Below are 13,633 nucleotides of genomic sequence, written 5' to 3'. Positions count from 1 at the left end.
ACAAAAATGAAATGAGCGACTACTCAATCCAGTCCTCATGTTTCAAAGATATACATAGAGATTTGTCACATCACCAAAGCCATTAAAGACACTAGAAAATTAACAACAACAGATGCTCAAAACGTACACAAGGCAGTGTGCACAACCCCAGTTCTCTCCAAAGTGCTCAAATTGTGGTGAATACTGCAAAATATTGTGCTTATGGCATACCCGTAAGCCATTGTGATGTTACACCAGACCTCTTTTCAAACATCTCATTTCCAAGCCATGCCGCTGGTAATAGTGCAAGCGATCATTCGCCCTGCCACAGAAATCACCTGCGATTAGTGAAAAAGCTCCCGAGCTTACTAAAACCGACGTCCGAAGGTTGAAAGGTATGTTACGCGATCTTGAATGAAAAAAAAAAAAATGAAAAAAATATATATATATTATTATAATTCATGACATGAACGGTACCCTTGTACTTGGCTCAACCTGAAAAAATGTTTGTATCGCGTCATACTTCTACTATCTCAGAGTTTGAGACAATCACTTCTTATTATTTCTGTAGCCAGCTGGGGATTCGGATGGAATTTTAATTTCAAATGGAAGGATGGCTCAGTAGAATCTGATAAACAGTGATCTACATGTCATGAGTTCGAATCTTTGCAACGCTCATTCAGCCGCACACCCTTAAAAGGCTGAGTACCATTAGACTGCAAGATGATAACACTGGATCCTGACAGCACTTTGAAAGGGCAGAAGAGTGGTATAAGGCACCTTATAAAAAATGCATTAATACCGATTATACACTGTCTTTTGATTGGCATCTTGTCGGTAGGTATAGAGAGTACAAATGAGCTAGTTCGAGTTGGGATGCAAGTTAAAAAAAAATCTATTATTTCTAACAAAACCCAGGGAAAAACATAATAACCATTTCATCCACCAAATTAATACTACAGTGATGGAAATTGCCCTGGTAGATTTTCCTTTTGGTTTTGCCTTTCTCCTGAAATAATTGTTTTTTGTTACTACGAAACTCTAAATCTGGTCCTGGGCAAACGTTTTCAGGACCAGGCGTTACTGGACCATGATTGTACAAATTAGAGCCCGTTAAAATTGATTCACGCAATGATACATGTGTGCATAAAAACAAAATCGAATCACTGTTGTCGAAATCACCCGAGATGACCTCTCCGTCAACCCAGAGTCAGAAATACAGGTCAGGCAGGCCCTGCGACCCAGGCTTGAGGCAACTGATTGAAAGATCACAGTTGGGGTGGCACGTAACCAGCAGAACAAACCCAGATTAGTTTCACAGATAGGCAGCGACACCACAATGGTCTGGGCTGATTTGGTTGCAATAAAACGCACATGGCCGGAGGGGCACTTGTTCCCAAAACATCACAAAGTTAGATGCCACATGCCGTTAGGAATACTCTGCCAATCAGGACACAACACACAAAGTGATCACGAACGCCCCATGCCGTACATCCGGACAAGTTACCCACTGGCCCTCATTGTGCCCACGCAAGGTGATTTGTCATCAGGTGGGAGTAATTTATGGCTCCATGACTAGGCCCACATTCCTTACCTTAAACAGGATCTATGAATTCTTTTATGATGCTCCAAGAAATGTATATAAAGGCACTCAAAATGATTGTACTTTGAGACAGTCCCCAGACCCCAACTTTGTAACTGTTCTCCAGACCGAAGTGTTTGATTAAACCAACTGTTCCTGTTTTGTCAAACGCCTCTTGTCTTTGTTTTTTCAAGGTAAATTCATATTCGAGCAACAAGCCTTTTAACACTGCCCTGGACTTTACCTTACTATTGGACCCAAAACTAAGCATCAATTTCACTCCTGTAGGACTTGACCCTCAGGGTAGTGAAGTCGGAGAAGTGGTGTGGCATAGAGACTCACAACTCAATTACACATATAACACCAGCAAATATTTCTTTGTCTGGCCAGTGCTATAGCTATTTTTCGTTGTATTTTATTTATGCATTTCAGTGAACAATAAAACAATACAGAAAAAACATGGTGACTTTGCCTCCTCCAATCTAGGGCCTGGAGAGATGCAACACACATCAATCACACTACATTATTCAGGGGCATATTTATCAAGTAGTTGAGTTGCACTTGCAACATGCAATGGGGTGCAAGGACGACGCAGCTACTAAACAAGATTTATCAAGCCATGCAAAGCCACCTAGCGTGTCCCTGCATGGCTTGACAAATCTAAAGTAATATGGCGCAGAGTAGATTGCTGCCTTGTGGTACTCTGCAGCAGGAAGCCATTCCCTGAGTGGATCGTGGGTGTTCCCATGCATCCACCCATAGATTTTGGTACATTCACAGATTTATCATTACTGGTAGACCTGGAAATGTGTTAAAATGCTACACCTCCCCAGGTGAGGCTCAACGAGGAGAAATATCTTTAATTCTCCTCATTACTTCATCTTTCTATGTGTCTTGTACAATGCAGCACACATAGAAAAAGGAAAATGCCTCAGAGAATTGTTTTTGCGCAGGAAGGTGTCCCTTCCGGCACACACAAAAACAAACCTGCTTGCTACGCAGACACCCTAGCACCATGGTACAAGGGTGCCTGCGTTGGTGGTAGGCAGCACATTGTGCACCAACGCAGGGTATAGATAGGAATGCACAGCATAATGTTAGATATGACACATTCCAGCCCTTTCCCTATTGTTGCGCTGTGTGATTTATTTGTTACATATACCCCTTAGTGTTTGCAGCAGCTACCCATCACTCCTCCCCTGTTCGGGCTCACCATCAAATTTGTAAGCATTTCTGACCAGCCTTCGAGATCATCAGTGCGGACCATTCTCATTCTAACTTCCTCAGTAACAGCCCACTCCAGCAAGTCTTTCTTCTATGGTGCCTATATCGGACCACGAGGCCCGAGCCATAATATGGCTATTTGCCATTTTGCCAAAAACAATCCCAACAGAAGAATTTTTTTTCTATTCTTCTTTAATTTAGGTACAGGATTAACATTTAATAAGCATTGCCTGACCATCATTTCTGAAGGCATTGCATTAACCACACGCAATGTATCAGCAATGTCTCTCCAATACCCTTCTATGTGTACACAATTCCATATCATGTGTAGAAAGTCAGTCTGGCTGATTCTAGGGCAGTTGGGCACTCTAGTCGGGTAGATTTTGGCTCATTTCTGTGAACTCAGGTAAATTTGGTCGAGAAAATGGAAGTGTGTGAGCTGAAATCTGCCATTACTGTATATCGACCGGACATGCTTGCACGTCTGTTTCTCCTAGACAGCCGTCAATGGCATATCCAGGCTATCGTCCCAACGCTATCTGACTGACATCTGCATTTCCTGTTTGTCAACCTTTAAGGCTTTATACAGTCTAGATACTGCGTGCGCTGCATGGCTGCAGTATGGCACGTTAGCGACCCCGAGATAGAGAGTATCGTAGGGAACTTCGGCCAGATGCCCTTCAATGTTGTCATCAATCACGCATACTTCAACCATTGTCCTGGGCTGCCCCTGAAAACATTGCTGAGCCTCCGTAAAGGACAATAATCTGTCCCCTGTGTACAATTCTCCAAGAACGAGGCACCTTCCCTCCCTCCACTGTCATCGCTAATTACCAGGCTGGTTCTCTGAATGGCTATAGCCACTACATCTCCAGAGACCTAGAGAATGGAGAATGTTTTATACCACTGCCTCCCAGGCTGCCGCAGTCTGCTTGACTATATATGGACAGCATCAGGGGAGCCCTCCACCTTTCATCAATAACACCGGGAGAGCATCCTCACCCCAGCAGAACCTCAAGAGTCTCTTTTCCCTATTATCCTCCTCATCACACCACACTGCCGCATGTTGCAGCTGCGCCGCACTGTAATAAAAATCTAAGTATAGCAGTCCAAGGCCTCCCTCAGATCTGTTCAGTTTCAGGATTGTCAGACACCCTCTGCCGTGCTTACCAGCCCATATCAATAATAATAAAAAGGAGTCAATTTGTCTAAAAGTAGATCTAGGGAAAAAACAGAGGGTGTTTTATAAGTGATAGAGGCATCTAGGCAAAAGGACCATCATCGCCAGCGCAATGCGGCTTGCACATGACAGGGGAAGCATATCCCGAAAAGCTATTGAGTTGCAAAGTTCTTACAGGACTCTTCCCATGTTACCATCATAACGTATCACTGCATTGTGCAACACCTAAACTCCTGGATACCTAAACTGTTGCACCTCCCATGGTATCCCTACACATGGAAGAGATTCCACTCCTAAAGTCGCTAGTCACCCCAGTGGGAAAGCCAGGGTCTTCGCTCAAACTACATGCCTCTCCAAAGGCCTCTAACATCGTCTGCAGGATTGGGAGTGTGATCTGCAGGTACTGGAGGTACACTAATGCATCATCTGCATACATGGACACAACATGCTTCGTAAGCCCAAGGGTTTTCCCCCAATTCCCTAAGCTTTCGCAAAGTCTGATTGATAGTTGCTCCAGAGATAAAACAAAAAGCAGGGGCAACTGAGGGCATCCCTCCCTGGTTGCCCTATTTATGTCCTAGGTCTCTGTCACCACATTTCCCAGTTTATACATTTGAGTCAAATAATTGTCTAAGGGATCAGTTATACCTGCCTATGTGGAGACCAAGGTTCCATCCAGCCGCACTAGGGTTAAAATCTACGACCGCAGCAATTCTCTGTGCAGTAGTCAAGCAAGCAGTCTACCTGATTTATCCCCATCCCTATGGAGTCACTGTCTGTGCTCATGGAATGTAGGTTGCTCTAGCTCACCCAAAGTATGCTTCAGAAGTTTGTGTGCTCCAATAACTTCAGTTTGGCCGCAGTCTCTAGCGGTTCCTGGCTCTGCAGCTCCACCACTGTGTTCTCGTGCTAACTGAGGTCATGTCGGAGTTGCTACTAAGATGATCCTGATTATTTTGCCTATGCACTCTCCCCTTTTAACACATTTAAATGCCTCCCACTCATTTGCCTTGGTGCCCATTGTGTTCCTGTTAGTCTCAAAATAAGATGTTTGTGCTACCTGTATATGGTCTCAGAATATAGCGTGTGTCAGCATCTCAGGCATCAATTTCCACAGCGCTACCTGGGGTCTCCACCAAGCACCTAATAGTCAATGATCAATGAAGAGTGATCGGACAGATACCTACAGTATTACTGAGCCGTGTTAATCTAGTGTGCTAATGTATCTATTACCAGAAAACGGTACAATCTACTATAAGTGTTGTGGATCTGTGAATGACAGGAATACTGTCTCATGTCTAGATGAAGTTCCCTCCATATGTCAACCCATGTCAATCTGGCCATCACCTCGTGCTGACATTTCATCATGGATGGCTTAGTATGCGTCCTAGGTGGATGGCGGTCCTTGTCCCTGTCCAACGCGCAGTTAAAGTCTCCTGCCACATAACCAGCATGGTCATGTTCACCGTTAAGACCTCCATAACCCTCCAGTCAAACTGGCAGTCTCCAGTCCGTCCAGTAGACCATACACCAGAATACAACTGCCCTTAACATCCGTATCAGTACATCTAAGTTGGAAGGGGACCCCAGGAGCCTACCATATTGTTACGACCCTTGAATAGATAGAGTAGGTAGAGGAATACATCTGACCTTTGGATTTTTTTTTACGCTGCTTATCTGCTACAGCATCTCTAAGATGCGTCTCTTGTATGAAGACCACCTTAGCTGAACTCTTGATGTATGTAAGTACCCTATAATGCTTGGGGTGATCATTAGCGCACACATATTCCAAGAGGGTATTTTTAGGGATTTATGCATACTAGCCACATTATAGTATGGGGTGATGCAGTGCATTGTGAGTCTTACCTATATCCCAGGACATCTGTGCTGGACACCAGCTTTTAGGGTGCAATCGCCCATACCACAGCTCCCATGCAGATTCAAAAAGAGCACAAGTCGCCTAAACATGTCATAAACAAGTAACATTTTACCAAACACCCGAAGCTTCTCCCACGGCCCTCCCCACTGGGTAAACTTGCAACTAGAACTCTAACTATGTTTTTACTCACCTCGTTCAACCCTGAACTATAGATATGTTACATGCAGCAAAAAAGGAGAAAGATGTAAAAAGGAAAAAGAGAGGGAAGGGGTATAAAAATACAGATTAATGAGGTCTACTGTGCCTACTGACAACCTCCTTTCACTATACTAAGTTTACTTGAAAGGTAACCGCCGCAGTGCGCAGCCCATTTCCCTCATCAAGAAGAGGAGGTCAGACACCAACCTGATGGCGATCACGCCTAATCTCCTAAGAGCTAGCAATGCACTCTCCTTATGGAGAGGGAGTAGACTTTGTGATCTCACCTCCAGAGATGTTCCCCGACCCCTGGCTTTTAGTTTACCCCAGTGTGCATTAAACAGAGATCACCGGGTCCCAAATGAAGCCCGACATTACCTTCACAGACACCATTGTTTCATAGGGATAAGCAGTAATTTCCAACACTTAAACATCTCCCCCCAGATATCAAGGTGGAGGAGGCCATGAGGCCAGCATCTAACCTTCAACTAGTCCACATCATTCAATTGTCCGACAGTTCTGCATCAGGGGGTGGTTGTACCATTTCCTAAACCACTGCATTCTTCATGGAAAACCTATGGTAACTTTTTCCTCTCTCTTAAAATAATGTTTGAACAGCCAGACAGAGAATTCAAAGCTAAAGAAGCACTCTGTGACATTATCTATGAGGGACTTAAGTAAACTTCTGACAGCAAGCTTGCCATTGCAGACTTCAGGAACAATGTAAACTGCTCCATTTCGACTTTGCCCTACTACTGAGCCCAGGAGCTAGAGTACCAAATATTAAAGGTGTGGGTATACAAGTGCATGCTTATATATCCCTACAGAGGCCTCCACCATTAAAGTACACTATAAGTGATAGGCGGTCCATAGGATAATATGGGCTGGCACCCGGGCAAACCCAAGGTTGGTAGTTCCATTATGGTACCTCCCAAACCTATTCGGTTTGGTAACAAACAATGTGCCTTCTCGCCCCTGACACAAATCTTGTGTCAAGGGCGATGTGGCATGCACCCAGGTACCTACCTTTGAGGTTGCCCACCTGGTTTCTCCAGCTTAACCTGTGCTCTGGCTGGCAGCCCGTGCTTGCTGCTGGCAAGAAAGGATTCTGACCAGGCAGTGTGATCCCTCCATGGAGTCAGGAACAAAGGCCTGGGCAGGAAGGTCACACCCTCTCCCTGCTTGGAAGGCTAGAGAAGTGGCACATCAAGGTGGTGAGCTTTAAGACTACACTGCCTCTGAAATGCATCAGGGCTGACTCCCAGTGGAGGCAACAGCCCTCCCGCTTCCACAGGCACATTTGCACCCGGAGAGGCTGGAAATTAGATAGTTAAGGAGGTGCACACCCCCAGAAGGCTACACCTCCAGGGTGGACAGCCCAGTCTGTAAACTGAAAGAAGGGTTCTGCCATTTTTAGAAGTGGCAGAATAGAGGGTTCTGGGTAGAAAAGGGGACCCACACCCCAGGATGTGATCATCTCAGAGGCAGACTAGCTGTAGGGACTAGCAGCCTATTTGCTACTTGCTCCCACACACCTAACTTCCCTAAATCTAGGATTTAAGGGACCACCCTGACACCAGAACCTCATTTCTGAAACATCCTGCATTGAAGAGGACAAAGAAGAGACCTTTGACACCTGCAACAGTACTTTGCCCACAGCAAACCAAAAGAGGGATACTCTGCCTTTATTGCAACAATCTAGAAACTGTGTGATCGAGACTCATCCTTGACTAAAGCTTGGTTCCCTCACACAGAGGGACCCCTGAAAGAGCCTGAATCTCTCTTAGACTCCAGTGGACTAGTGACACTAGTCACCTGCAAACTGCAGGTAAAACAATGCTCTGGATCTGAAGACTCGCTGGCTATCAGACCCTACGAGGGATCACCCAAATCCAGTCTAGTGGATTGTAGGAATTGTATTCCTGCCTTCCACAAAGTTCCAGGAAGCTACCATGTTCTCCAGGACCACCGGACGTCGAAGTATCCATCTGCTGTGCTTAGAACTGCCAAGGCTTGTTGGTTGCCAGTCTTGCAACCGACATCTGCACCCAACACTGCATCTACAGGGAGCGCCATCCAACCTTCGACCCTCCTCAGCAGCCATTCCGATGTTGTGTTTTTGCATCTTTTCCCCTGCAGCACCATGTAAGCAGTGTTAAGAGCTTTACTGCTGCACCCATTTAGCACCAGGGACAAGCCAGGAAAACTCTGTGCCCGATCTCCACTGGACAGGTAAAATTGAACTGACTGTCATGGCCTGCTCCAGGGACAAGCACCTCCTTCACCCTGCAAGGGTACAACGCAACTCCACCTGCAAGTGACCGAGTGTCACTAGTGGTTTTCTCTATTGACCGCAATGTTAAATTTTCACTGTATTATTTTGCACTGGTTTTATTTTGCTTCTATAATCAATAACACTGCTTATATGTATGCTATAGCGTTCATTTTAGTGTCTAAATTAAGATAAAAATACACTCTATTTTTATACATTTGTGTCGAATTTCTCTCGAGTCGTGTCAATTACTTATTGTCCATGTTGGTACTCAGAAATGCTTAACATGTTTCTCTAGTAAAGCCTGACTGCTCTTTGCCACACTCCCAGAAATGAGATAAGGATTTATTAGTGTTTTGGAGTTTGTGACAGTATTGCATGGTGAAGCCTAAAAAGCCCCACCACATAATACTCAACCTTTCTACATGCAAGTTTACTACCTTCACCAGGAGTTAAGCAGCACTAGCATGGTCAAAGCAGCATACCGTGTAGGGATCAGTAGGAATGAACAGGTGTGTAACTGGGGTGAGGTGACCCATTGGGAACGTCTGGAACTCACAAGGATGATGGCCTGCTGGGGTCAGCAGACCACCATGCCTGTGACTGCTTTTTCAATAAAGCAGTTTTTTTTTTTAAATGCAGTCCGTTTTCGTTAAAGGAAAACAGGGTGCATTTAGGGCCCGATGTACGACCATTCCATTTTGCGGGTCGCAAATTGTGATTTTTTAGCAACTCGCAAAGCAGAATGTACTAACGTGTCTTGGACACATTTATCGATTCCCATTGGGATCGCAAATGACCTGCTTCATCAATATTCATAAGGCAGTTTGCAATTTGCAATCCTCTGGGAATGGGCTACATTCACAAGGATGGTGGCCTGCTGGGGACAGCAGACCACCATGTCTGTGTTTGCTTTTTAAACAAAGCAATGTTTCTTAGGTTGAGCCTTGGCAGCGCACATGCCCTGTCTGCAAGACCTGCTGTAATCAATAGAATGACTTTTTTCCCGCCTGCTACACACAATACACTGACTCCAGTGCCCATCTTCTTTGCTGCCTCCTAACTGGATCCTAAAGCCGATAGGTCACTTCCGTTGAACGCCAAAGCGCACCGCCAAGTTCAGTTTCCTTACACTTTCAGGATATATCTTTGGCTGCACCAGCGACGTGTAGGATGAAGTTTGGATCAGTGATAACATCAGCAAGTAACGGGTTCTAAGCGAAGGTTCTGAGTAGTTTTATTATTCACTTTTCTTGGAGTTTAAAATATGAATGCGACTGTAAATGTGTTCTTTCATTGTCAAATGCGTCTCATTATTACAATTATATCCAGAAATCTGTGTGAACCAGCCTGTTAGTAATCATTTTAAGGCATACCTGAAAAAGTGCATGTGCTAAAAAAAATGTAAATTATTCGGAAGGATGCTAATGAACTGCAAACGAGGAAGTAAAGAAATATATCTCTACTGCACCCAGTTCAGTGCTCAGATTGTATGAAGTAATGTATACGAGGACACTTCAGGAGTTGGAAGAGAGAATGCACGCGATGGTGCCTCATGTGTCAGGGGTGAACGGATACAGGAACTTTGAGGTCAGCTGACATGTGGCGGTCAAGGTGCTAAACTAATCTCTGCTGGACTGCCGGGGGCAGATGACCGTTGTAGGCGCTTCGGACGGAATGCCATTAGAAGACTTTTCTTCGTTCAATCAAACTCTGTCGACATTTGCAAACTACACTGGAGAAGCCACAGGTAGTCCTGGCAATGCCAGCGCAGACCAAGAGGGCGCCGGGGATCCCTCGCTGGGACTGGAGTTCGTGACGACCATTACCGTGGCCTATCGACCTGCCCGCAGCTGCGCGCTGCACTCACTGTGCGGTTATATGGCTGGTGTCCTGACACTGACTGTAGTTCCGCAAGCAAGTCACAGCCACCAGCGGGTGCACGAGCTTCTGTGCATTTATATCATTATGGGAAATGGAGCGTCAGGGGTGATAGGAAGATGGCGGCGAAATGCAGACAAATGCTGTTGACCTTTCAAAAGGAAAACAACCGCGATGACAAAATGCTTACTTATTTTCAAAGTGTGCGTTGGTATGTGTTTATGTCATTCTTCATTTTCATGACACATCCAAATGGTTCTTTTGACTGATTTATGATATTTTGGGCACATTTACTATGCGCCTATAGCCGCAGCTGCGGCACTGTAGGGGGGGGGGGCTCTATATTTTTGTGGCATGGCAATACTGAACTTTGTAATGACTTTTATTGTTTACGTTATAATATTTCTTGGGCATTCACTAAGAGCATGTAGCTGTAGCTCTGGCGCTGCAGAGGTACTGTAGATGTAGTTACTGGTCTTTAAACAACCGCGCAACCATGTCTAATGTGTCTAAAGTTTAAGCAAGGCTTCCTGGTGCTGCATGTAAATTAGCTTAAAGCTGTCAGAGATGAGGGAAGCAAATATTGTCATCCCCACATCCTGACTCTTCCTGAGAGAAGCAAGTCAAGACTTGCGTCTCTGACAGTGCAGTTCCCACTCCTTCACCTCTTTCATCTTCAACTTGAAAGGAAAGCGTGATTTGGAAAAAAATCATTGGGTTGTAACTTTACGTTCCCCTGCAGGAAAGTTCAATGCTGCACAACTTTCCTTGAAGTTTATCTTTCAACAATAGAACACAAATCTAAACTATTTCCACATACGGCACCAGTTAACAATCTCTTTCCCTCGAACATGTGCTCCTTCTGCATTAATTTATATGGCCTGTTCTAAAGTATTTTGTATTTAGTATTAGATTATAATAAAGACAAAGTTGTAGCGCAAACCCGACCGGAAGGTATTGGAGTGCTTTACATAAGCACCAGTTCCTCAGTTCCAAAGTGGCAGCTTGCCGCGCTACCATTTTTCAACAAGGACATTTGTGTTATAATCAGTGTGACTGCTCTGTGCACTAAATTACGCGCAATTTAATTGCACTTTGCAATTAGGCAGGCACATTTGGGAGTGCTTTGGTGTCTGCGCACACTAAAGGAGGCACCGCATTCCTGTTTTTAGGTCTCGCCTAGCGTTGCTGCGCACATGCGCAGCTTGCTCGGCGAGTTTTATTGTTAATGAGGAGTTTGAGAAAAGGGCGTGAAGCCCGCCCCTTATTTCCATTAGCTTGCATTACCGTTTATGGTAAATGGTGGCCTCCTTTTCGCTTTTTTGTCCGGCCCATTCGAACTGAATCACCTGCTTCACGGCTGTCATGAAGCAGTTTCCAAAAGGGCGCGGCATGTTTATTTTTGCATTGCTCTTTCACTTTAAAGTGAAAGCGCGATACAAAAATAAACAGCGCTGCCTTTCCGCAATGGCCAGCGCTTGTTTTTCCCTGCAGACAGGCCTTCCGGGGCTCTGACCTGCATTTCCTTCGAGACTTCCTCTGAGGAGTTTTATAAGAACAGGGCTGCAGAGGGTTTACGGCCACTTCTGATTAATACCTTTTCAGTTTTTTTTTTCTAGCAACTCTTCGGTTGCTGCTGTATGGGAAAAAAGCTTTAATTGTTCGTAAGGGGCTTGTTGGTGACCTTTTCTCAGCTCCCTGGTCCCCCGTAACTTGGCCTCTCTGAAACCTCCGGGTGTGTGTAACAGCTTTACGTGGTAAGACTTCTGCAGAAGGGGACGTGCAGCCCCCCTTCACCCTCTGACCTCACACGCCGCAATGGCAACTCGGGCTGCTCCAAAATAAACAGAATCATGTATAATTGTTGCCGTCGTCCTAAAGGTTTCACAGTCGAATTGTATTTTTTTATGGCCGTTGTGCACGCAAAATATTTAAGTGTTGCAGAGTAACTCAGAAGTGCGAGCGTTGCATGTGCATAACGCAAGTTTAACCAGCTGTGGACCTGAGATATTGAATTACATTTTTTCAGGTTGTCCATCAAGGAGCTTTGACTAATTAAGACGTAAAATGGATAAGTGAAGAAAGTGCGCCATTCTGCACAGAAGTGAGATACGTGTGTAGCTAGCAGCACCTGATGACGTGCAGCCGCTGGTGAGCAGAGCGGCAGTGGTGAACACAAACATAAGCACTCCAAGTAAAGCATGCATGATACATATATATTCAGTGTGCATCGACCTCCCCGCCTTTGGTCCTCAACACAACAGACTGCTCAAACTCACAGCAAGAACTTACACCCTCAGACTATGCATTGCAACGGGGACATTAGCTTAAGCACACTAGTGGCGCTAGGTCAATACACAGCCGAGTACACAACTCTAAGGCATGGACTACTAAAGACACACGTCAGATAGACATTCACAACACACACAAGATACAACAGCTTCTCCACCGGCAGAATCCATGCTCGTTTTCCACCTAGCTGTGTTGTCCCTATCTAAGGACAGTGCATTAAATGGGCTGGTACTGTCAGGTACGGAGTACCTGCACCTATTTATTTTGAGAGGTAGAGTACCCACACTTTTCAGCAGAGGTGCAGTACTTTTAATTGGCGAGTACCGGCACTTGTCAGAAGCAGGTACTCTGGTAAAATATACCTGCGCTTCTATTTTCCAATTTCAAGCACTAAGGGACTATTGCCCTGCGACAGACCGGCATTTTTTTTAACTTGCACTTTCCCCTTTATAAAAGTCATTTCTATGTCTTCTGACCAAAATGTTACTGTGAGGCAGGAAAGCAAAGTCAGTATGTATCGGAGCGGGAGACAGCGGGAAGAAGCCTCAAGGAAGAGAGAGTGGAGGACCCTTATAACACTCTAACGTGACAGCAAAGAGAGGTGCCTGCTGCGTGTTACTGTGAAGAAGGGGGCACCTCCAGAGCAGGCTTAAGCTACGTACACTAGGTATGGGCAAAGGAAGTAGGGGGGCTGCAGCACCTCAAAAATAAGGTTCGGGGTTCAGAAAATGCTGGAACAATAACAAGCATTTGCAATGCAATTGGTCTCACATTTACGCGACTTTAAGCTATTGACATTCTAAATAACAATACCTTTTATTTATGTTTTGGTTTTTAAAACATAAATAAAAGGCATTGTCATTTACAACGCCAATAGCTCAAACTCTCACAAGGGCGAGACCTATTGCATTGCAAATGCTTGGGGGCATATTAACAAGCCAGGCGATAAAATTATCGCCGCTTTAGCCGCAGAAAACTGCTGCTAAAACGGCGATTATGGGCTTGATAATATGCTCTATGGAATTCCAATTTAAGCCCATGTTAGATGTGAAGGACATCTAACATGGGCTTCAAGTGGAATTCCACAGAGCATATTATCAAGCCCATTATCGCCGCTTTAGCTGCAGTTTTCTGCCGCCAAAGCGG

The 13,633-nt window shown here is 45.0% G+C and overlaps 1 protein-coding gene and 1 long non-coding RNA gene across 3 annotated transcripts in view; one reads left to right on the top strand and one right to left on the bottom strand.

Moving 5' to 3' along the window:
* Positions 1–13,633, top strand: part of LOC146773101 (uncharacterized) — a 131,418-nt gene that overhangs the window by 79,497 nt on the left and 38,288 nt on the right. The window lies entirely within an intron of this gene.
* The window catches only part of AGRP (agouti related neuropeptide), a 72,774-nt gene that overhangs the window by 46,908 nt on the left and 12,233 nt on the right, over positions 1–13,633 (bottom strand). The gene's annotated exons all lie outside the window — the stretch shown is intronic.

This window comes from Triturus cristatus, chromosome 12 (genome assembly GCF_964204655.1).
Source record: "Triturus cristatus chromosome 12, aTriCri1.1, whole genome shotgun sequence".
NCBI lineage: Eukaryota > Metazoa > Chordata > Amphibia > Caudata > Salamandridae > Triturus > Triturus cristatus.
Note: the sequence above shows the minus strand (reverse complement) of the source record. Positions and strands in the feature narration are given on the sequence as shown.